The sequence below is a fragment of the Pinus tabuliformis genome, chromosome 7 (genome assembly GCF_031772625.1).
Source record: "Pinus tabuliformis cultivar Carrire ecotype Pingquan chromosome 7, CPIR1, whole genome shotgun sequence".
Taxonomy (NCBI): domain Eukaryota; kingdom Viridiplantae; phylum Streptophyta; class Pinopsida; order Pinales; family Pinaceae; genus Pinus; species Pinus tabuliformis.
In genome coordinates, this window is record NC_142293.1 from 1600932951 (window position 1) to 1600955824 (window position 22874).

The 22874-nt window shown below is 37.1% G+C and overlaps 2 pseudogenes; both read right to left on the reverse strand.

Annotated features, from left to right (window-relative positions):
- Window positions 1–794: 794 nt before the first annotated feature.
- LOC149254258 (structural maintenance of chromosomes protein 3 pseudogene) lies at window positions 795–1127 on the reverse strand (annotated as a pseudogene).
- Window positions 1128–1828: 701 nt separating this feature from the next.
- On the reverse strand, window positions 1829–9206 carry LOC149254259 (protein NRT1/ PTR FAMILY 5.10 pseudogene; annotated as a pseudogene).
- Between the last annotated feature and the right edge of the window lie 13668 nt (window positions 9207–22874).

Consider the following 22874-nt stretch of genomic DNA (forward strand, 5'->3'; position numbering starts at 1 on the left):
CCCTAAAAATCCTCTGATCATTGGCTAATTAAAAGACAAATACTGGAGCGCAGATTTCCACAGGATCAGAACTGGACATTAGTAAAGGATCGGTTGCTATATGTCATGAGCTGCTGATGTTGCCGGTGAATTTGTTCGCCGAAAGATCTCTGGAAAGAACCTCGAATAGTTGAGGTTTTTGGAGGATTTGTCGGATGGAGATAACTACTGCCAAATGTCCAATTCCCGCTGCCACTTCATTCTTTATCCACTGAATTTATGCCTTCGAATCTGGGACTGCTTCTATTTGCTGATTTCATGCCTAAAATATGGGAAGTTGTAGATGATCTGCCATCTGTTAACAAGTGTACTATTTCATTCTGAAAATTATCTAATGTTAGGTGTCAAAGACGTGCGCCTTATTTTTCTTTAGTTGACAACGGATTAGAACTTATACGATCAATGCCAGCAAGCTCTATTTGACACATAAGAGCCTTATTTCATCTGGACGCACAATAATCGCAGAAAAGATTGGCCTAACACATGGATTTCTATCCCATTATTCCTCAATCAACTCTTTTAGATCACTGGAAAATGTTGATACATCGTGACAAAAACTGAGATTTTCAAATAGTCTACTAAAACTTTATCGCAACAAAGTTGCAATTCTTTGCCACGGCTTTCATCGAGAGCATTTGAGCATAGAATAATTCTCTCCTCGTTTTCTGCGGTCAAGCGTCTGGATTCTTCTCCAAACAATTATACATATACTGTCTGAAAGAATATACAGGCCTTCGTACAAAAGAGGTAAATTGTTACTCGCGTTGGTGGCTCTGATCCTGCTCAATGAAGTAGAGCGCATCTTCTTTTGTTATGACATCAACACGACTGACTCTGTTTTTGTGTGTTACACCATATATCTTATCTGCAACTTTTACGAGCTCTGGCCTGAATGTTGTTGTTATAAACTGTGTGGTTGCAGTGTCTGCCTGGCGCTTAATCATATTACCAACAGCAGTTCTGTACTGGGGATCAAGTGCTGCATCTATTCCATTAAAAAGATAAAATGGAGCAGGGTCACAGCGCTGGATTGCAAAGATCAATGTCAATGCTACAACTGTTTTCTGCCCGCCAGAGAGTTGCTTCATTGATTGTGTCTCACCTTGCCCCGTACATGAAACCTTCACTTTAACACCTATGTACTTCTCTACTCTTCCATCAGATTCTGAATCTCGATATCCATCATCATCATCAACCTCACCAGCCTTCTTTTTCTTCATCATTACGAGAGAACCATGGCCGCCTTGCACGAGCTCTGTAAATGCTTCCCTAAAGTTCTTTGCCACACCTTTAAATGTCCTCTCAATAGATTCATCCTTACGTTGGTCCAAGACTGAAATTAATTCTCTGATTTTCTCACGCTCTCCAACTAAGCAATTCGGAGGTAAAACAAGTTGATCGCTCTGCACATCTTCTTCGATTGTTTATTCAATGTTATATACCGCAATGTATGCCAACGAACCAGAGAGTGATGCGAGCAAGAACCACAAATTTATAGACTCTGAGCATGCGATCACAGTAATAACCATAAATGCAGTGCCCAATTGTAACAAGCCACTGTAATGAGCTGGATACAAATATGATCATCAATTCAGATCGCTTCCACGGAGATGGAGCAAGTGAGATACATAAAATATTGCCTCAAAATCATGGTAATGTGCAATCCAAGTTACACAAGCCACAAAAAATGCGTCAGGATTATGGTGCGATCCATTTCTTTCGGAAATACGATCCACATAAACAGTGCAAGGGAATACATAATTGAATTATCGAGGAATCGATATCTTTGCCTATTAGGTTGTTTCTTCATCATCATGGCAAATATCGATTTCTACTTTCTTATATATGAAGCAGCTAGCAAATGCAACATAGATGCATAGGAACAGTGCACTCAGTGCAGCCAGAGACCAATAAAAGTAGTCCAAATGAGCTCTGTTCAGGTTGTCAGCAAACCAGCTCTGCTTCTTCCCTCTGCTACTTAGTTCCTCAAGAATAGAAATATAAAAAACTGCTCAAGAAACTACCTATGCCGAAAACACTCAAATAGAGAGCGATACCTAAGCTTCTCATTGTGTCAGGCATCTGATCATAAAAGTACTCTTGCAGTCCTATCATTGTAAAAACATCTGATATACCAAATAGTATGTATTGTGGAAGCAACCAAAAAAATTCTCAATGGAATCGTGGCATGGGGCATATCTTCCAATCCATTATCCTTTGCCACTTGGAGCCTTTTCATTCTTGTCAAGGCAGCAACAGTCATAGAAAGAATGGAAGTAAATATACCAATACCTATCCTCTGAAGCAGTGTTATACCACGCTCGTTTTTGGTTATTTTTTCTGGCCACTGGAACAAAGATGCGATCATACACAGGCAAGAATGTTGGGGATTGTGCAAAGACAACCCCATACATCAAACAAGCCATCCAAATGGGTAACAATCTTAGAACAAGTTTCACCTCTTCAACCTGTGTAACTGTGCATAGTCTCCAGTTAATGTCTTTATGCTTGTAATCTAAATCAACCGCCACAGTTGCCTTGTCAAGAAACCTTAGCTGATTTGTAGGCAAAAGCTCTCTACTCTTTTCACCCTTTAAAAGCTGTTCTTCTTGAATAACATATATTTTCTTTTCTCCCAGAGGAGGAACAGAGACATTCCATTTACGGATACTGGCTACAAAGACTTGGGCAATTCCAGTGAACAGACTGTCACCAGGCAGTTTATGTCTGTACAACCTTGTCCCACACATGAAAACAGAGAGTGCTATTGCCATTGCCATGGTTGGGATACAAAACCCCAAACCCCATCCAACATTTTCTTGACTGTACATGAGGACAGATATAGACACAACCAAGCCACTGGACATTCCAAAGTACCACCAATTGAAGAATGAACTCTTGTGCTTCCTCTGGGTCTCGGTCATCAAACTGGTCTGCCCAAATGCTTGCAGACAAGGTTTGCGCTTTTGCAGAGATAGGAGCTGAGGAAGCTGCTCCCTTTTGAAGAGCTGGAGATAAATTACATAATCTAAAACAACACATTAATGATTTCTTCTTCAAAACAGGGTTTTGAAGAAGAATCAATCTCTGACATGAGACGGAGTCTAACATCATGTAGGATAGTGACCCTTGTTGGGTTGTGAGGTGTGATGATGACCTATGTTGAGTATATGAATAACATTGATAGTGTTTATAAAAAATAATGTATAGGTTCTTAAATCATGAGTGATGGAAACTAATGACCCTGAGGATTGTGAATGTAGGTCAATCGGGAAAGGTAATCATGGTCAAACCTCTACGCATTTCGATCAGAGGAAAAATCATGTTACAAAATCAAGCGTTCACCCAGGATATTTCAGCCAAGAGAGGCTACCTAGGAAGATGAAAATAAATATTTTATGTGCAAGCCATAGTCCAACCTGCTTTGAAGTCCAGTAAACATGAAGGATGGTGTTTTTCTCGAGGGAGAGAAGATGTAACACCTCTCGGTAAAAAGTAAATGTTTAATTTATTTTTACCCCAAAGGCATGGTAAAATATGGGTGAGGTGGAAAACATAGTAGGAAACTTTAATGATTAAATTTTATTTTAATTTTATATAAAATAAAAGTTATGACAAGTCTTGGAATTCACAGGAAAATGCCCTAGAGGAAAATTTTCAGTTTCCAGACAGTTGAGACAGTTACTTCCTCCTTCCCTAAGAGATAAAACATCTCAATAGGGACAAGAAGCCAAGGAAGGCAAGGATTACAAGTTGGAGGCGACTTCAAGGAAAGAGAGGTGAAATTGGTACCTTGAATAGGACGTTGTTAAGGTTGGGTAGGATGCTGCCAATTAAGGTGTTCTTGAGTTGGACTGAGGGCCAGTGGAACCCTTATTAATAGACTTGATAGTATACATGTTTTGAATTGGATTGGTGCAGTCTTGATGTCTGACAACAAACCGCTACAGGTCATTGTCTACAACCTGTTCTGGAAATTTGAAAAGGCTTGGGGGGAGATTGTACGTAATTTCCAATCTTAGTGGTTGGGTGGAGAGGTATTTTATCGCAATGAATTCCCTGACAACTTGTAACAAATAAGTATTGTTTTCCTAGAATTCTAATATTTTCACAACAAGAGGTTCCTATAGGAATGTGGAATTGCATAGAGGTAATGATTATTTGGAAAGAATTGTGATGAAGTATTTTCTTTAAATATAAATAGTGTGGAATAAGTATAGATTTCAAAAGCATGTATATAGTAACTTAGGTTTATAAAAGGAAAATGCAATCTATATCAGGAGAAATAGGGGGGATGTCCTTGATTATGTAGAAACAATGATTTCATGTTAGGTATTATTAAGAATAATTGTGTTTGGAAACCAGGTCAGATCTTTAGCCTTTAGGAAGCAAGATCGGTCTTGGTTCCATCTTAAGTCTTCTAGAAAAACCGTTAAGGGATGGATGGTCCTAGCAGAGTGGCAAGTCTCGTCTATCCTTGGTAGTGCCAGTAATGAAACATACAGTTACAGTAAAATAGAAAATTTGGTGTGTACTTTTTTTAGAAAAGAAATTGATAATTTATGTTAATAACTATTACATATTGAAACTGGAAAGCCAAAGTTGCACATTATCGAACCCTCAATTACTAGAGAATAAGACAAAATATATTAATTCTAACACAATGATTTAATCGGAGTGAATGCTTACATATTAAAACAAACAGTATTTGGAATAATGTCCTAATTAAAAAGAAACAATATTTATTTAAAAAAATATATATCATTGTCCGAAGAGTCGAGGAGTAATTGTTCTGAGCATGAACCATAAATAGATATATAAACCAAATGTGTCAAGAATTAGTTCAAGGAAACCTTTACATGTGATGATAACCTTGTATAGCTCTAAGTCCAAATACAATCTGAATTAAAATGCCATAATATTGTAACTCCATGTCAAGGGGTGTCATAGAGTTAACTGTAATAGTGTACCAAGCTCTATTCCTCAAAAGTTTAGTCTTTCATTAAACATTATATGTAGAATAAAGAGTGTAACATAATAGCATTAAAATACCCAGAAATTGTAGGGATGAAACCAAGTAACAACCATTTATATTCTTACAAGTTTCAATGGTACATTAACAACTATAACTCTGTCTAAAATTACAACAGAAAATGCATACTAAGGTTCTTAGTTTAAAATTAATTACAATTAAACCCTTAACTAACATTAGACAATATATAAGATTGGAAAGCCCAAATGATAATTTTGGGGTTCGTGAAGTAGATCCTCAGTCCATAAATGAACCTGGCAACGGAAAAAGATGAGTTAGTAATATAATAACCAACGACGTCTGCATCTCCGGAAAGTAAGACCCACACGCGCAATTGACTAAAGAAGAGATAAACCCCAAGATGCCACATCAAATATTCAGGCCATGTTAACATCTAAGCTCGAATGTATGAGGAGGAAGAATTAAGCAGACAAAGGGAGGGAAGTATACCTGAGGAGATTGATATTGGTGGTTGTAGCAGTTTCCCTAAAAACTTAAGAAAGGCAGCTGAAAAAATGACTCTTGACCCTAACCGGATGCTCAGATAATCAGAGGGAATAAAGACACACCAAAAAATTTGTTTCTTAGAAGAGGAAAGGCGAAGGCATCGTGGCATTGAGACTTTTGCATAATTCCAAATGGGCATCTAAACCTATGCAAAGAAAACACTCCACTTGATTGGAAAAAAAAAAATAGAAAATAAAGTAATCCCAAGCTTAATCAGGCAGGAATGGAAAGGACGTTGATCATTGACATTACCTGTGCAAGGTCTGTATCATTTTTCTTAGAAAACCCTACGTCTCCGTAGAGCCATATCTAGACAAAGAGAATGAGAATGTGGTGTCAAGGTTAGGGTTGGGGGCAGTTACCCCTAACCACCTCCCAGTCACATGCACCATCTGATTAAATACCTGCTCATCCAATGATGGAACAAGTTCCAAATGTCATATGTTTGCGGGTCACAGGGTTTCCATTATGCCAAAAAACTGGCTTCGAGAAACTTTGATGCTCATACAGGCATTCTTAAGCCCTCCATCAGGTTGTATGGCCTCATGAGAACCCACGGGTAGAGGGTAGCGGAACATCCATATTGAGTTCACATAAAAGTATTATAATTCTAAGGTTCATTAACTAATATAATGCTAAGGTTCATTAACCATCGGAATGCTAGGGTTACTTTTTGCCATTCAATCCATCCACTATGTACCTGGTCAACAAATGCGATAATTTTATGGTAGTAGGTAACTATTTTTTTTTCTTTGATGTGATTAATTAAAGGGGGATGTTATAAGTGGTATAAGAGCTTATGCATTCAACACTATGGCCTGGAGTATATGGAAAACAATTTTTCTATGTGAGACAAGCTACCAAAAAAAAATGATGAGATAAGACTGTCGTTTATTAGCATTTCACAGGATTTTGTAGGTCAATTATTGAAGTGACCTGTTAAATGAATGAAGTAAAATACGTGTTGAGAACTAATGAGGCAGTTTCATATAAAATAAATAAATAAAGTATTAACATAGTAAGTTAAATAATATATATACAAACGCAAAAGAGATAAACTTTATGGTTGTACCCGAAAACAGAACGACATACAACCTAAGCGTAAATAGAAACAAACTGTGTTGTATTTAAAGTAAATAATATATGTATCCTGCAAATATTACAGGAGAGTGGGAGGCAAAAATAATAAATTAAGAAAATGGTAATGAAGAAGCCTGTCATGACCACATTGACAAGAATTATGTCGTGTACATTAATTATCAATTATCGATTGGATTATTGCTAAATTTCCTTGTCTGCCAAAATTGATATGTTAGGCACTTATGAGAGTAAACAAATGTTTGAACAATTTAAGTACCAATACATAATAAATGATATTCCGTGATTGTGGGATAGAGAATTGAGAGGATTTGTAATGATAATAAAGAATATGGATAGCCAAATCAGGGGACATATATGTGTACAAATGAATTTGTTAACTCAAAACTAGACCCTGATAGGCCGCTGATCAAGTAGACTTCAAGTAACTCTTTCAAACCTACTTTAGGCTGAGGCTTAGCCTCCTCAACTTGAGAGGGCTCTCTCACAAGATTAAAGATTTGGATAATGAATAAGGTGGCTAACTCTATGAACAAAATGAACAAGTATAAGAGGTTGAAACACAATTAGAAAGTATCCATTGGGCTTATGGAGTTAGATATGCTTCAGTAGTGACAGTAAGGTTAGCTTTACATAGAAGTCAGGGCATTCAGAATCCAACCTATGTAGAACACACCAATCACATAGAAGGCCAGCACAGTTTACGAATATATGAAGGAAATTAGAGCATTGTTAGTGATTTCTAAGTAATCACATATTCATAACACTGTAGATAATAGGAAAAGACAACGCAAGACATTCATCACATCGAATTATTTCTGATTCCTGAGAAGCAAAGCCAACACTGTATTACTAAAAAACAGAGTCTTTTACATAAAACCAAATATCAGAGCTTTTCTCAATAATTTTCCAACCTCAAGTACATTGCTCTTTCTCCTATATATAGAATTCTTTACAAAGTTGAGATTCATCCTCCAGCATGAGGGGAACTCGAATTCCACTTTCTATGACACCTATTCAAACCTCAACTAACTATCAAATACAACAACTGCTAAGTGGAAGTTTAGAAACCTAAGATAATTAGGAGTCTAACTCTACATCATGTTGATAATAGCATTTATTACAGTCAAAACTCGTTCTCTGACAAGTGGTTCCCTTCAGTTTAACTTTGGTGGATGTTTAAAACTCTTTGCTGGCCCTTAATGTCTCATCTCCTTTATTGCTCCTGCAAAGTAGGACACTGCCCCCGTTTTTCTGCTTTAGGTCTCCTCAAGGATATTTGAAACCAATAAACCATGTTGTTCTTCTTTGATTACATAAAAGTGTATTGGAGTGCCACGTTCTTGATGTGCTGTAGAGCCTTCCCATATACTCGTATACAGACAAAACCTCTTCAAAGCTGTTTGAAATGTCGTGGACAATACTAGCGGTGATCATTTGTATGACAAAAGACTTAGAGTTCATATATCTTTTTCTCCGCTTGTTTTACCCTTGCTGGTTGTTTTCACATTGTAAATGATCCTTTTTTGAACTCCCCTTTCAAAAAAAATTCCCCTTGATTACTCAAAATTGGTCGACTGAGTTTAATTATGCAGCTATAGCAGTTTCGTAGCGCGCTACGAAACTGCTGTGCATTATGTGTCATTTTCAGCAGTTTCGTAGCGCGCTACAAAACTGCTGTGTAATCACAAAACACAGTTTTAACACCAAAATATGATTGTCTTGAGCCTCTTTTATTTTGAAATGTCCCTTTCAACTGCCCTTAAGCTATCAAAACTGAGTGGATATGTATCATTCTTCAAGAAACTGCAACAAGGTAAGTCATCAAAATTTGGAATATAACCTTACTTGTTGTGTGATTTCCTTAAGGAAATCTTTCCTGCTGGCTTAACTGCATCTTCAAATCTTCAATTTGTCTCTTCATAACCCTGATCCCAGCTCTCAATTTCGTATTAACTCTTCTAATGAATTTTTCTTCTTTTATTGCGGGAACTAACCATGTGTAGTACTGAGCATGACAATCGACTACCTCGGGTATTTGAATTGTTTTGTATTCCCACAAAGCCTCCATTTTTTCGAAATGAGCTTCCTTGATTGCATGTTTTCTTGAGGCTTTCTTCAGTTTAGCAATTTCTAGGTTTGCTAATTTCAACTTCTTTTTTAACTCTTCAACACTATATTCTTCTTGAGGGATAACTACCTTACCTTTATCTTTTTCTTCATGAGATTGTGCTATCTCCTCTGTTTCACTTGTTTCAAGCAGTGTCTCTTATACCTGTCTTGAATGCCTCGTCACTAGTCTTCTTGGCTTAAAGACAAATTTAGCAACAGGATCATCGAACTTGAGCTTTTTCGAGGCTTTAATCTTTTTTGCCTTGTCCTTTCCTGATTTTATCAAATCTGCTTGAACCAATGGAGATTCTTCAATATTGATAGCTTGCAGTAAGTCATTAAGAATTCCCTTTGAAACCGGGCTTTCCTCAGTAACCACTGTCTTGCTTTTTTCCTTAGCTAACTGGCTCCTTGTCATTCTTCTCTGGACTACTTCACCTGTAGATGATTCATGTACATCCTCTCTGATCTGAGTTTTCTATCTCTGGGACTGTTGGGGTGTGTCTTGGATTATGAGTGGTTTGTTAGGTTCCTTTCGCTGCTTCCTAGCCTTCAATTTTATAAATCTCATGGATCTTGTTTCTGCATGATGGCTAGTTGTTGTTGGTGAATCTTTTGCAGCTTGAGGACTGAGACCAATCTCGTTCTTGAAACCAGACATAAACATGAACGTGGGCCAGTCCCTACCTACCTTCTGGAGCTCATGCAACACGATTAATTTAACTAAGCCGTGACAAAACAGTGAGGTCTCACAGGCTTCCTTCTTTAGCTGAACCTTGTCACACATTTTGCCTAGGCTACAAAACAAATAGAAAGGTAAATCAAGAGATATCTTTCCGTAGAGCCATATCTAGACAAAGACAATGAGAATGTGGTGTCAAGGTTAGGGTTGGGGGCAGTTACCCCTTAACCACCTCCCAGTGACATGCACCATCCGATTAAATACCTGCTCATCCAATGATGGAACAAGTTCCAAATGTCATACGTTGGCGGGTCACAGGGTTTCCATTATGCCAAACAACTGGCTTCGAGAAACTTTGATGCTCATACAGGCATTCTTAAGCCCTCCATCAGGTTGTATGGCCTCATGAGAACCTGCGGGTAGAGGGTAGCGGAACATCCATATTGAGTTCACATAAAAGTATTATAATTCTAAGGTTCATTAACTAATATAATGCTAAGGTTCATTAACCATCGGAATGCTAGGGTTACTTTTTGCCATTCAATCCATCCACTATGTACCTGGTCAACAAATGCGATAATTTTATGGTAGTAGGTAACTATTTTCTTTTCTTTCATGTGATTAATTAAAGGGGGATGTTATAAGTGGTATAAGAGCTTATGCGTTCAACACTATGGCCTGGAGTATATGGAAAACAATTTTTCTACGTGAGACAAGCTACCAAAAAAAAATGATGAGATAAGACTGTCCTTTATTAGCATTTCACAGGATCTTGTAGGTCAATTATTGAAGTGACCTGCTAAATGAATGAAGTAAAATACGTGTCGAGAACTAATGAGGCAGTTTCATATAAAATAAATAAATAAATTATTAACATAGTAAGTCAAATAATATCTATACAAATGCAAAATAGATAAACTTTATGGTTGTACCCGAAAACAGAACGACATACAACCTAAGCATAAATAGAAACAAACTGTTTTGTATTTAAAGTAAATAATATATGTATCCTGCATATATTACAGGAGAGTGGGAGGCAAAAATAATAAATTAAGAAAATGGTAATGAAGAAGCCTGTCATGACCACATTGACAAGAATTATGTCGTGTACATTAATTATCAATTATCGATTGGATTAGTGCTAAATTTCCTTGTCTGCCAAAATTGATATGTTAGGCACTTATGAGAGTAAACAAATGTTTGAACAATTTAAGTACCAATACATATTAAATGATATTCCGTGATTGTGGGATAGAGAATTGAGAGGATTTGTAATGATAATAAAGAATATGGATAGCCAAATCAGGGGACATATATGTGTACAAATGAGTTTGTTAACTCAAAACTAGACCCTGACAGGCTGCTGATCAAGTAGACTTCAAGTAACTCTTTCAAACCTACTTTAGGCTGAGGCTTAGCCTCCTCAACTTGAGAGGGCTCTCTCACAAGATTAAATATTTGGATAATGAATAAGGTGGCTAACTCTATGAACAAAATGAACAAGTATAAGAGGTTGAAACACAATTAGAAAGTATCTATTGGGCTTATGGAGTTAGATATGCTTCAGTAGTGACAGTAAGGTTAGCTTTGCATAGAAGTCAGGGCATTCAGAATCCAACCTATGTAGAACACACCAAACACATAGAAGGCTAGCACAGTTTACGAATATATGAAGGAAATTAGAGCACTGTTAGTGATTTCAAAGTAATCACATATTCATAACACTTTAGATAATAGGAAAAGACAACGCAAGACATTCATCACATCGAATTCTTTCTGATTCCTGAGAAGCAAAGCCAATATTGTACTACTAAAAGACAGAGTCTTTTACATAAAGCCAAATATCAGAGCTTTTCTCAATAATTTTCCAACCTCAAGTACATTGCTCTTTCTCCTATATATAGAATTCTTTGCAAAGTTGAGATTCCTCCTCCAGCATGAGGGGAACTCGAATTCCACTTGCTATGACACCTATTCAAACCTCAACTAACTATTAAATACAACAACTGCTAACTGGAAGTTTAGAAACCTAAGACAATTAGGAGTCTAACTCTACATCATGTTGATAATAGCATTTATTACAGTCAAAACTCGTTCTCTGACAAGTGGTTCCCTTCAGTTTAACTTTGGTGGATGTTTAAAACTCTTTGCTAGCCCTTAATGTCTCATCTCCTTTATTGCTCCTGCAAAGTAGGACACTGCCCCCGTTTTTCTGCTTTAGGTCTCCTCAAGGATATTTGAAACCAATAAACCATGTTGTTCTTCTTTGATTACATAAAAGTGTATTGGAGTGCCACGTTCTTGATGTGCTGTAGAGCCTTCCCATATACTCGTATACAGACAAAACCTCTTCAAAGCTATTTGAAATGTCGTGGACAATACTAGCGGTGATCATTTGTATGACAAAAGACTTAGAGTTCATATATCTTTTTCTCCGCTTGTTTTACCCTTGCTGGTTGTTTGCACATTGTAAATGATCCTTTTTTGAACTCCCCTTTCAAAAAAATTCCCCTTGATTACTCAAAATTGGTCGACTGAGTTTAATTATGCAGCTACAGCAATTTCGTAGCGCGCTACGAAACTGCTGTGCACTATGTGTCATTTTCAGCAGTTTCGTAGCGCGCTACGAAACTGCTGTGTAATCACAAAACACAGTTTTAACACCAAAATATGACTGTCTTGAGCCTCTTTTATTTTGAAATGTCCCTTTCAACTGCCCTTAAGCTATCAAATCTGAGTGGAGATGTATCATTCTTCAAGAAACTGCAACAAGGTAAGTCATCAAAATTTGGAATATAACCTTACTTGCTGTGTGATTTCCTTAAGGAAACCTTTCCTGCTGGCTTAGCTGCATCTTCAAATCTTCAATTTGTCTCTTCATAACCCTGATCCCAGCTCTCAGTTTCGTATTAACTCTTCTGATGAATTTTGCTTCTTTTATTGCGGGAACTAACCATGTGTATACTGAGCATGACAATCGACTACCTCGGGTATTTGAATTGTTTTGTCTTCCCACAAAGCCTCCATTTTTTCGAAATGAGCTTCCTTGATTGCATGTTTTCTTGAGGATTTCTTCAGTTTAGCAATTTCTAGGTTTGCTAATTTCAACTTCTTTTTTAACTCTTCAACACTATATTCTTCTTGAGGGATAACTGCCTTACCTTTATCTTTTTCTTCATGAGATTGTGTTATCTCCTCTGTTTCACTTGTTTCAATCAGTGCCTCTTATACCTGTCTTGAATGCCTCGTCACTAGTCTTCTTGGCTTAAAGACAAATTTAGCAACCGGATCATTGAACTTGAGCTTTTTCGAGGCTTTAATCTTTTTGGCCTTGTCCTTTCCTGATTTTATCAAATCTGCTTGAACCAACGGAGATTCTTCAATATTGATAGCTTGCAGTAAGTCATTAAGAATTCCCTTTGAAACCGGGCTTTCCTCAGTAACCACTGTCTTGCCTTTTTCCTTAGCTAACTGGCTCCTTGTCATTCTTCTCTGGACTACTTCACCTGTAGATGATTCATGTACATCCTCTCTGATCTGAGTTTTCTCTTTCTGGGACTGTTGGGGTGTGTCTTGGATTATGAGTGGTTTGGTAGGTTCCTTTAGCTGCTTTCTAGCCTTCAATTTTATAAATCTCCTGGATCTTGTTTCTGCATGATGGCTAGTTGTTGTTGGTGAATCTTTTGCAGCTTGAGGACTGAGACCAATCTCGTTCTTGAAACCAGACATAAACATGAACGTGGGCCAGTCCCTACCTACCTTCTGGAGCTCATGCAACACGATTAATTTAAGTAAGCCGTGATAAAACAGTGAGGTCTCACAGGCTTCCTTCTTTAGCTGAACCTTGTCACACATTTTTGCCTAGGCTACAAAACAAATAGAAAGGTAAATCAAGAGATATCTTTCCGTAGAGACATATCTAGACAAAGACAATGAGAATGTGGTGTCAAGGTTAGGGTTGGGGGCAGTTACCCCTTAACCACCTCCCAGTTACACGCACCATCCGATTAAATACCTGCTCATCCAATGATGGAACAAGTTCCAAATGTCATACGTTGGCGGGTCACAGGGTTTCCATTATGCCAAACAACTGGCTTCGAGAAACTTTGATGCTCATACAGGCATTCTTAAGCCCTCCATCAGGTTGTATGGCCTCATGAGAACCCACGGGTAGAGGGTAGCGGAACATCCATATTGAGTTCACATAAAAGTATTATAATTCTAAGGTTCATTAACTAATATAATGCTAAGGTTCATTAACCATCGGAATGCTAGGGTTACTTTTTGCCATTCAATCCATCCACTATGTACCTGGTCAACAAATGCGATAATTTTATGGTAGTAGGTAACTATTTTTTTTTCTTTCATGTGATTAATTAAAGGGAGATGTTATAAGTGGTATAAGAGCTTATGCGTTCAACACTATGGCCTGGAGTATATGGAAAACAATTTTTCTATGTGAGACAAGCTACCAAAAAAAATGATGAGATAAGACTGTCGTTTATTAACATTTCACGGGATCTTGTAGGTCAATTATTGAAGTGACCTGCTAAATGAATGAAGTAAAATACGTGTTGAGAACTAATGAGGCAATTTCATATAAAATAAATAAATAAAGTATTAACATAGTAAGTCAAATAATATCTATACAAATGCAAAAGAGATAAACTTTATGGTTGTACCCGAAAACAGAACGACATACAACCTAAGCGTAAATAGAAACAAACTGTGTTGTATTTAAAGTAAATAATATATGTATCCTACAAATAGTACAGGAGAGTGGGAGGCAAAAATAATAAATTAAGAAAATGGTAATGAAGAAGCCTGTCATGACCACATTGACAAGAATTATGTCGTGTACATTAATTATCAATTATCGATTGGATTATTGCTAAATTTCCTTGTCTGCCAAAATTGATATGTTAGGCACTTATGAGAGTAAACAAATGTTTGAACAATTTAAGTACCAATACATATTAAATGATATTCCGTGATTGTGGGATAGAGAATTGAGAGGATTTGTAATGATAATAAAGAATATGGATAGCCAAATCAGGGGACATATATGTGTACAAATGAATTTGTTAACTCAAAACTAGACCCTGACAGGCTGCTGATCAAGTAGACTTCAAGTAACTCTTTCAAACCTACTTTAGGCTGAGGCTTAGCCTCCTCAACTTGAGAGGGCTCTCTCACAAGATTAAAGATTTGGGTAATGAATAAGGTGGCTAACTCTATGAACAAAATGAACAAGTATAAGAGGTTGAAACACAATTAGAAAGTATCCATTGGGCTTATGGAGTTAGATATGCTTCAGTAGTGACAGTAAGGTTAGCTTTGCATAGAAGTCAGGGCATTCAGAATCCAACCTATGTAGAACACACCAAACACATAGAAGGCCAGCACAGTTTACGAATATATGAAGGAAATTAGAGCACTGTTAGTGATTTCAAAGTAATCACATATTCATAACACTGTAGATAATAGGAAAAGACAACACAAGACATTCATCACATCGAATTCTTTCTGATTCCTGAGAAGCAAAGCCAATACTGTATTACTAAAAAACAGAGTCTTTTACATAAAGCCAAATATCATAGCTTTTCTCAATAATTTTCCAAACTCAAGTACATTGCTCTTTCTCCTATATATAGAATTCTTTACAAAGCTAAGATTCCTCCTCTAGCATGAGGGGAAATCGAATTCTACTTGCTCTGACACCTATTCAAACCTCAACTAACTATTAAATACAACAACTGCTAACTGGAAGTTTAGAAACCTAAGACAATTAGGAGTCTAACTCTACATCATGTTGATAATAGCATTTATTACGGTCAAAACCCGTTCTCTGACAAGTGGTTCCCTTCAGTTTAACTTTGGTGGATGTTTAAAACTCTTTACTGGCCCTTAATGTCTCATCTCCTTTATTGCTCCTGCAAAGTAGGACACTACCCCCGTTTTTCTACTTTAGGTCTCCTCAAGGATATTTGGAACCAATAAACCATGTTGTTCTTCTTTGATTACACAAAAGTGTATTGGAGTGCCACGTCTTGATGTGTTGTAGAGCCTTCCCATATACTCATATACAGACAAAACCTCTTCAAACCTGTTTGAAATGTCGTGGACAATACTAGCGGTGATCATTTGTATGAAAAATGACTTAGAGTTCATATATCTTTTTCTCTGCTTGTTTTACCCTTGCTGGTTGTTTGCACATTGTAAATGATCCTTTTTTTAACTCCCCTTTCAAAAAAAATTCCCCTTGATTACTCAAAATTGGTCGACTGAGTTTAATTATGCAGCTACAGCAGTTTCGTAGCGCGCTACGAAACTGCTGTGTAATCACAAAACACAGTTTTAACACCAAAATATGACTGTCTTGAGCCTCTTTTATTTTGAAATGTCCCTTTCAACTGCCCTTGAGCTATCAAAACTGAGTGGAGATGTATCATTCTTCAAGAAACTGCAACAAGGTAAGTCATCAAATTTGGAATATAACCTTACTTGCTGTGTGATTTCCTTAAGGAAATCTTTCCTGATGACTTAGCTGCATCTTCAAATCTTCAATTTGTCTCTTCATAACCCTGATCCCAGCTCTCAGTTTCGTATTAACTCTTCTGATGAATTTTGCTTCTTTTATTGCGGGAACTAACCATGTGTAGTACTGAGCATGACAATCGACTACCTCGGGTATTTGAATTGTTTTTTCTTCCCACAAAGCCTCCATTTTTTCGAAATGAGCTTCCTTGATTGCATGTTTTCTTGAGGCTTTCTTCAGTTTAGCAATTTCCAGTTTTGCTAATTTCAACTTCTTTTTTAACTCTTCAACACTATATTCTTCTTGAGGGATAACTGCCTTACCTTTATCTTTTTCTTCATGAGATTGTGCTATCTCCTCTGTTTCAATTGTTTCAAGCAGTGTCTCTTATACCTGTCTTGAATGCCTCGTCACTAGTCTTCTTGGCTTAAAGACAAATTTAGCAACCGGATCATCGAACTTGAGCTTTTTCGAGGCTTTAATCTTTTTGGCCTTGTCCTTTCCTGATTTTATCAAATCTGCTTGAACCAATGGAGATTCTTCAATATTGATAGCTTGCAGTAAGTCATTAAGAATTCCCATTGAAAACGGGCTTTCCTCAGTAACCATTGTCTTGCCTTTTTCCTTAGCTAACTGGATCCTTGTCATTCTTCTCTGGACTACTTCACCTGTAGATGATTCATGTACATCCTCTCTGATCTGAGTTTTCTCTTTCTGGGACTGTTAGGGTGTGTCTCGGATTATGAGTGGTTTGGTAGGTTCCTTTAGCTGCTTCCTAGCCTTCAATTTTATAAATCTCCTGGATCTTGTTTCTGCATGATGGCTAGTTGTTGTTGGTGAATCTTTTGCAGCTTGAGGACTGAGACCAATCTCGTTCTTGAAACCAGACATAAACATGAACGTGGGCCAGTCCCTACCTACCTTCTAGAGCTCATGCAACACTATTAATTTAACTAAGCTGTGATAAAACAGTGAGGTCTCACAGGCTTCCTTCTTTAGCTGAACCTTGTCACACATTTTTCCTAGGCTACAAAACAAATAGAAAGGTAAATCAAGAGATATCTTTTCTGAAATGCAGCAGAATCTTGAAGTGATATGAATACACCTTATGATACCTCTCCTCGCAGGTAAAGTACCTCTGTATGCAGGTAAGTAAATTGGCATATGCGTCCTTGACAAAATTCCTTGGCACAGACTTATTTAAATCTGAATCAATAAACTCTGGCTTTAGAAATTCTTTGCATGGGGTCATATCAAATTTGAAATTTTTAAACCATCTTTCTTCTCCCCTTGGGATTTCAGTAACTGTAGATATGGCCTCTGGAGTAACTGGCAATTCAATAACCCCAACTTTTGAATTCATTCCAATGAAATTCAAGGAAAACTCCTTGGTGATTTGCATATGTCCTCCTTGAAGCTTCTCGCATAAATTCCAACAGCCAACTTCTCTATTCTTTAAGATAATGTCTAAACCTTCAGGTTCGCTCCTCAAGCACCTGCCTGACCTATACTTCTTTCTTTCTATATCCCTCTCCATGGGATTCCAACAGGGTGACAATTTGAAAGACTGGCACTGTTTCAATTTTCGATCACTACCTCTCTTAAGAGTTGCCTCGCTTGAAAGCTGGCTCGCCTGAAAGTGCCTGAAAGTTGGCTCGTCTAATTTCCAAGAAATTCAAATTGAATGCTTGACAATTTATTCCTTACGCATGAATCCAACCACAAATCATGACTGTGAGTGCTTGGCTTTTCTTGAAACTTGAAATCTGAGCGTACCAAGGTACCTAACGACTCTAATGATGAATAAGTGGTTGGACATGATAGGCGAAGTGTATAAACTGACAATTGATGATGTAAACATAACGGATCTTGATAGATATGACAGCTGAGCAAGATTTGCTACGGATCCGCATGAATCCCCGATTTTGTAGCACAGCCAGTGTAAAATCTGGGTTTTGTGCTACGAAAACACCTAAACTGCTTTGTAACACATAAGAACCTTAAAACAAACTCGATACAAGGAATCTATGCAGGTTGTGGGGTCAGTGATGAGTGAGAACGGATTGTTGACCTTTATTTAACCATACCATCAAGATTCTAAAGACCTAGACACTACATTGATCATGGAAAAACTAAACTTGGACTAACACCTAACCTTCACAATCAAACTGATGTGAACAATTTAGTAATCGCTTCTTAAGTGATAACAGTGGCTCCACTTGGGATAGTGTGCTCATGTCGTACACTAAGAACTCGCAGGTCCAGTGCTTTATCCATTTTATGACAAACAAAGATTTTCTTGACAAGCATCCCTTTACAGCTCTTTCGGCCTTCACCTCAGGCTTAAGACTTCTGTTTCAGCTTGTCATTATTTACAACAAAAAGAAAAACTGATAAAAATGGGTATATACAATATTGTGGGAAACTGATAGTATTTCAATCAATGATAATGCTTTAGGAACCTTCCATTAACAAGTCCTCTAGCATAAGGTTCTCCATCAATTTCTTGCAAAATGTAAGTGTTGTTTCCATGAAAAGCAACGATTTGATATGGGCCTTTCCACAAATTTTCAAATTTACCGTGCTTACCTTTCTCTTCGATTTTGGCTTCCCATTTCAGCACTCTGTCATGGATCTGAAAAGTAACTTCCTTGATCCTCTTATCAAATGTTCTCCTGATTATGTTCTGACTTTGTTGATGACTGTCATACTCTTCATTTTTTTTCTCCTGTAAGGCTATCAGCTGATTGATTCTCCTTTGTACAGCATTTGGTTCCTCCTCTAATCCTTGAATTAGCTTCATTACAGGTACTCCAAGTGATTTTGGAAATATAGCTTCCGCACTATATACTAACTCATATGGCGATGTTCCAATAAATCTCTTCGTACAAATCCTATCAGCCCACAAAGCATACTTCAATTTCAAATGCCAAGCTTTCTTGTTTTCCTGCAGCAGCTTCTTAATGATCCTTACAATGCTTTTGTTTGATGATTCAGCAAGGCCATTTCCTTGCAGATAATAAGCAGTAGAATGCCTAAGAGTAATGTGATATTGGTGGCAAAAATTGACCATTTTCTTGGACTTAAAAGCCTGAGCATTGTCAGTTATAATCTTCATTGGGCAACCAAATCTAGATAATATATTATTTTCTAGGAAAGAGATAATCACTGAATCATTTGCTTGCCTTTTTGGAACCGCTTCAATCCATTTGGTAAAGTAATTGGTGGCTGTAAGAATCCAGTGATGCTGACCTGATGAAGGAGGATGAATTTCTCCTATAAAATCTAATCCCCATTACTAGAAGGGTGCTTCAACATATATAGGAACCAAAGGCAAAGGCACAAGCTTCCTCTTTCCCTCAAATATTTGACATTCATGACATGTAGCTACCTTTTTATAAATGTCTCTAAACATAGTTGGCCAAAAATATCCAGCCCTTAGGACCTTGTTTGCAGTATCTTTCCAATAGTGATGTCCTCCACAATCTCCTTTATGAAATTCATTGATTACTTTATCAGCTTCTTCTTCAAGGAGACAGTTTAACAAAATCCCTCCTGCATCTTTCCAAAACAAATTTTGGTCATACACAAAATATCTTAAAGATTTCAGCTTGACAAACAGAGCTTTGGACTTTGAAAGATTAACAGGTGCTTTATTATGCTGTAGAACAAATGCTACGTCCTTGTACCATTCTGAAACCAAGAATTTTTCATTTATTTGGACCAACTCCTCTTCATTTTCAGAAATTTCTGAGATCTCTGTGCTTAAGTTAATGTAAAGACAGTCCAAATTTGACTATGTCAGCAGCTTGGCTAAGCCTTGACCCTTAACCAATTTGGTGGGTTTGATCTCAATGTCATACTCTAACAATTTTGCTATCCACTTGCCCCTTTTTCCATCTGGATCAGCCTATGTTAGGATATCCTTTATAACAGCATTTGGAACATAAGAAACAATGTGAGAATGCAAAACATAGATTCTGAAATCCTTTATAGCTTTCACCAAGGTGTAAGCTCGCTTCTCTAGGATATTGTACTTCAGTTCAGCATTTGCCAATGTCTTACTAAAGAAAGAAATAGGTTGTTCAGTACCTTGATTTCCCTTTTGCAGCAAAACTCCAGCAATTTTATCCTTAGAAGCAAATGTAAAAATAAGAACTTCCTTGGTAAAATCTAGGCTGATAAGTACTAGTGCTTGTGTGAATGCCTTCTTGATCTCCTCAAAAGATTTCTTTGCTTCAGCTGTCCACTTAAAGTCCACTCCCTTCTTCAACATCTTTGTTATATTCTTGACAACCTTAGCAAAGTTAGGAATGAAGCGTCTAACAAAGTTAACTTTTCCAAGAAAGGATTGAATCTCTTTCCTACTTCTTGGCAGATCTAACTTTTGAATTGCAATAACTCTATTAGGATCAATCCTAATTCCTTCCTCAGAGATGATATGACCAAGAAGTTTGCCTGATGTTAGAGCAAAAATACTTTTAGTGGGATTAAGAGAGATACCAAACCTTCTACATTTCAGCAAAATTCTTTCAAGGTGTTTCAAATGATCTTCCTCTCTCTTTGAAAAAATTGTGATGTCATCAAGATAGACAACCACTGATTTGTCCTTTTCCTCAGCAAAGGCAATATCCATTGCTCTTTGGAAAGTGGCCCCTGCATTCATGAGACCGAAAGGCATCTTGGCGTACATGAATGTTCCCCATGGCGTTGTGAAGGTTGTCTTCTCTTGATCATCTGGATGCACAAGAATCTGATTGTACCCTGAGAAACCATCAAGCATAGACATCCTTTGTGAACCAACAATATTTTGTAGAATTAAATCCATCTTGGGAAGAGGATAATTATCTTTCAATGAAGCTTTATTCAAATTTCTGAAGTCTATACAAATCCTAATCTCTCCATTATTTTTTCTAACTGGGACAAAATTAGCAAGCCAATTTGAGAATCTGATTGGAACAATAATTTTAGCATCGAAAAGTTTTTTCACTTCATTTTCAATCAATGGCATAAGGAGAGGATTAATTCTTCTTAACTTCTACTTGAAAGGTTTTTCATTCTCCTTAATAGGAATGGTATGTTGGATAATAGAAGAATCATATTGTTTCAAATCAGCATAGCTCCATGCAAAAACATCAATGAACCTTTTCATCATCTCAACATATTTAGCCTTCATATCAGCTGAAAGAAATTTCGAAATCTTAACCATCTTAGGTACAACTGAATCCCCTAAATTGCGGCTTTCTACTTCCTCCTCATCAGCCTGTAATTTTGGAGCTTTGAACACATCATTTTGATCAAAAAATTTCTCAAGGGGAATGAGACCCTTTAGAATTAAGTTGTTTTTTAATTGTAAGACTTCAGACTTTTCCTTTGATTCCACAAACATATTTTGTTGATCCATTTGAGTGCTCTCAAATTCTTCCTTTAATTCAATGAAATTCTTTACCTGTTGATCATCCTCAAAGACCTACCAATTAGTGATGTTATCTGGTATGATTGGTCGATGACGAACCTCCAATTCATACTTTTCAGAAGAGTGCATAGGAATAATAAAAAGATTGGCGGCAACAGCGAGAGTCTGCAATAAAGTTTTGGTCTCAGGTTTTGATAGTGAAAGAATAAACCTGAAACTTTTCCAACATATCCAAGATTAAGTTTTTATATGCCCTCATCCTTACATCCTTGGTTTGATAAGCACCTTCCACTTGTTTAATTACCAATTCAGAATCTCCACAAACAGCAATGTTTCTAGCCTTCAACTTTAACAAAGCTTCTAAGCCCAAAATCAGAGATTCGTACTCAGCCATATTATTAGTGCAATCAAAATTTAGTTTGTAGGAGAAAAACTTACTTTCATTATTAGGACTTGTGATCCAAATCCCAGCTCCTGCCCCTTCTCTTCCTGCTGATCCATCAAAGTATAATGACCACCAGCCTATTGTCTCTTTTTCATCTTCTTGCTGATCTCTTTGGCATTGATTTTCTGAAAACCTCTTCTCTGATTCATCTCCAACTGACTCATTGAAAAGAATGGTTGATCCGAGGCCAGTATCAAATGAATAAATAGGAAAATTTTGAGGTTTGTCTTTGCTGCTTACCATATAAGCCATTATGGTTTCCCGATACAACCTCCTTTGCTCACCAAAAACATGAATAGTAGCATAGGTAAGATCCATCTGCATCGTGCCTTTGATCTTTGCTGCCCACGATCTTGAAAGCAGCATCCCAAACTTCGGTGGAATGTCGGCCACAACAATGTCCATGACAATTGTCTTTGCTGGAATTTGTGTTAGCCCCACAACAACATCTTTAATCAAACCAATGCATTGAACTCTTTTTGAATCAAAAGAAAATAAATCCTTATATGGTCTGGTCACCTGCAACCCCAACCTTTCCATGATTACCTTGGGCATAAGATTATGATTTTCCCCTAAGTCTGACATAGCATTATGTAAGGTCATATCATGAATGCTAATGCTTATGTAGAAAGGAGGAAACTCTTCATTATGTTCATCTTTAAGTCTTGGACCCAAGTAAATAATAGGATTATCTTCTTGCACATTTAAGGTATCAGCTACTCCTGGTTGCGAATTAAGCATCTCAACAATCTTACTTCTGTATTTGTCTACCTTGAGGATTTCACTAAAGGGGACTGATAATTTGATTTTTGCAATTTCATTCTCAAGGTTAAAAACAGAAATAGTTTTCTCAATTTCTTTAGTAGGAGATGGAGTTTGAATGTCTCTTTTACCAGATGGAGAATCAACTTTACCCTCAGCAACCTTTAGGTTGTCCTTCTTGTCTTCAACAGCCTTTGAAGCATCCTTCTTGGGCTGTGCTTTGCTTGCTGTAATTGGTACATT